Source organism: Macaca thibetana, chromosome 4, assembly GCF_024542745.1.
Source record: "Macaca thibetana thibetana isolate TM-01 chromosome 4, ASM2454274v1, whole genome shotgun sequence".
Classification (NCBI taxonomy): domain Eukaryota; kingdom Metazoa; phylum Chordata; class Mammalia; order Primates; family Cercopithecidae; genus Macaca; species Macaca thibetana.
In genome coordinates this window covers 27,852,233-27,855,676 of record NC_065581.1, presented here as the reverse complement: position 1 = coordinate 27,855,676, position 3,444 = coordinate 27,852,233, and positions in this window count along the sequence as shown.

Below are 3,444 nucleotides of genomic sequence, written 5' to 3'. Positions count from 1 at the left end.
TCACAGATTAACAGCATCTCAAATACAGAACAAAATGGAGTCTCTTACGTCTACTTCTTTCTATATAGACACAGTAACAGGCTGATCTCTCTTTCTTTTCCCCACAGAATTCATAATTCACCTCCAAATACAAAAAGTAATAGATAAAAATTAAAAATCTGTAAACACATCTGTGCTAAAAAAAAAAAAAAAGGAAAAGGAAAAAAACCCAACAAGATAAACATTTCTGTGTACCAGAAAGGAAGCAAAAACACAGAATGGTGGCTATAGCTGAAGCTCTGGGCCTGCTGGGCTCCTGGTCTTAAAAAATGACTGAAGTCTTGTCACCAGGGGAACCTGGAGAACTACAAGTGCTCCATGAGAGGAGGGACTGGCACCACCACACTGCATGGTGCCAAAGGCTAGGTGGAACAGACAGGTACCCACATACACAAGTACCTTAACATGCACAGAGCAAGACAGTACCCTGTGGCCAAGAACCATGTGAAGCCATCTGGAAGCCTGTGACTACGTTGATGATATTTGTGATATTGTTATGCCCAGACTGTTTGTTCCCCAAAGAAGACCACCAGAGTCCAGAGTCAAAGCCAAGCGGCAAGGATCTTTACTACAAGTTCGAACTTGGTCCCTCCTTTACACAGTATACAAGAGGGCCCCGAACAATGCAAGCGTTTGCTTTTTATAGCCCGAAAGTTGTAGGGGAACAAAGAAATTCTTTTGGCTCCTGCGCTTTCAGTAACCTTGAACGGCTGTCTCCTTATCGGAGACTTTCCAGGTGGTGTTTGTACTGAGCTCAGGGAGTTTGAGAGATATATGGTGGTGGGATGGGAGGATGGGATGTGTTTGTGCTAGGCTCAGGGAGTTTTGAGCCCGGGGCTGAGGAATGTGCCCAGCTCCTTTCATTCCCCCCTTTTTTTCAGGTATCTTTAGAGCCAATCTTGGGTCTTATAGGTCTGATTCTGTTTCAGAGTTTACAGGTTGGTATTGGGCTCTGAGGACCATGAGTTGTACGGTGTCAAATCTCTCCCTAACAAATTGTAAAATTCTGTTAACAACACAAGGTCCTACGGTAAGCAGAAATAGTAGACTTAGCAGGGGTCCAAGGAAGGGGGCTAACAGAGAAAACATAGAGGAATTCCACCATTGGTCTGCAGCTGAAGCAAACTGCCGTGTTTTTACTTCAGTGCTTAACTTGCGTAACTGTTGGACCCGGTCCTCTACAAGTCCTGATTCATTTATGTAGAAACAACAGTCTTCTTTTAGAAATATACATGTATCACCTTTTTTTGCAGTGAGTAGGTCTAGGGCCCTCCGGTTTTGCAAGGTTACCTGAGCTAGGAACGTGAGCTGCCGCTGAAGGGAGGCAAGGGACTCAGCCGACTCCTCCATAGCAACGGCAAATTGTTGGTATAACTTGTTACTTTCTATGAGGGTGTGACCTAGGGCTCCCCCCGCCAGTCCGGCCGCAATGAAGGATGCGGTGAGGGAGATTCCTGCAATGAGGGGGAGAAATATGGCTCGTGCAGGTCTTGGTCTAGGGTCTGGGTGAATAACAGCACTAGTCCAGTTACCGGTATACCCTAGGAACTCGCCAGCAGTTAGTAGAGTCAACCGGGGAACTAATGTGACAGGGAGACATAGTAGGTTATTAACAGAAGGACTAGGTAGGTTCTTAGATAAGGTTCCATTACACCAGAAGAATATGCCTGATGGAGCCCTTAAGGTGATATTAGGGGGCGTTGCAGTGATGCTGCAGAGGCTGGAATTGGTTCCTGAGAAACAGTAGGGAAACTTCTCCTGACTGGGGTTTAGGTATAGGGGCACGTTCAGGATAGGAGCATACGAGTGGTTTCGGAGGTTGTTAGCTTGGGCAAAGGTAGAGGGTCCCCATGGCAGAGGGACAGCTGTTAGCGGTGGACGCCCTAGAGTGGCGCACAGGAAGCAGCCAGACAGGCTATGAAGTCCTGTAAGGTTAGCAAGTTCTAGTCCTTCTTGTAATAACTTTAACCAGGAGAAAGGACGTAAGTCTTGTGTTAGTCTGTTTTCCTGTCGTTGGATATTCCCGTGGACCAGGGGCAGTACTTGCACTAGGCCTCGCCACAGATAGAGGTGACTGCTAGGCCATGTGGAGGAGGGGGAGTAGTATACAGCCCCATGTTGAGGTGTGGTCCAGCGGGAGTTCCAGGGGTCTCTAACTATCCATGTATATGGAAAGTCTCTATCCCGTCTATGATAGAAGGGCCATTTAGGGTCTAACTGTTTTCTCTCTCCCCAATAACGGGGTCTGTGGATGTTACAATAGTTATAAGGACAGCCAGCATTTTGGTGCCACCAATAGTGTTTACAATTGTATTTAGTCTGATCAAACTCAAAGCATATTATTGGTGTCATAGGTTTGGCTATTTGAAAACCAGTAAAATTTAGTAGAATTGGGCTGTTGCACCCTGAGGAAGGGCAGTCAGCACTGGCCAATAATTTTCCGGGCTTATGAGGTTGCCCAGGGTGGGTTCGGTTTTCATAAAGCCAGAATCTCCAGACAAAGGGATTATGAGCTGGTTTTGTGATTTCTCCAGCGGCCACTAGGGCGACTAACATTAGGGTTAGACTACCTAACTGCATGTTTGCAGTGAGCTATGCTGCCGGCGCAGGGTGAGTTTTAAGGGGTTGTTCCTAGCTTTGTCCACAGTCCACGTGTCCGGTGCTTCAGCCGCCGCCGTGATTGGTCCCAGAAGATCAGAGGTTGGGTCCACTGGCTTGACGTGGGTGTAGTGGATCCACGATGCGATGCCTTCTACCTTCAGGGCGGTGGGTGTGGTTAGGAGTACCTGGAGTGGTCCTTTCCACCTGGGTTCTAGGGTCTCTTGTCGGTGTCGCTTGACCAGGACCCAGTCTCCCGGCTGGTACGGATGGGGTGTCGGCGGGGGACCGGTCTCATATAGTTCCTTCAGCTTGGGCCAGATTTCTTGATGAATTTTCTGCAAGGCTTGTAGGGAAAACAAGAGTTCAGAGACATTTTCTGTTTCGGACTTGAGCAGATCATCTTTTAGGCCGGGAACTAAGGGTGGGGGTCTGCCATACATAATTTCATAAGGAGTAAGGCCCAGTCTGTAAGGGGTGTTACGGGCCCGGAACAGAGCGTAGGGGAGAAGGACCACCCAATTAGCGCCAGTCTCCATAGTCAATTTAGTTAAGGTCTCTTTTAAGGTCCGATTCATTCTCTCTACCTGTCCTGAACTCTGGGGCCTGTAAGCGCAATGTAGTTTCCAATTTGCCCCAAGGATGGAAGCCAAATCCTGACTTACCTTAGCGACGAAGGCCGGCCCATTATCTGACCCTATCTGGACGGGGAAGCCATACCTGGGGAGGATATCTTCCAGGATTTTCTTTGCTACAACCTGAGCAGTCTCTTTCTTGGTGGGGAATGCTTCAGTCCACCCTGAAAAA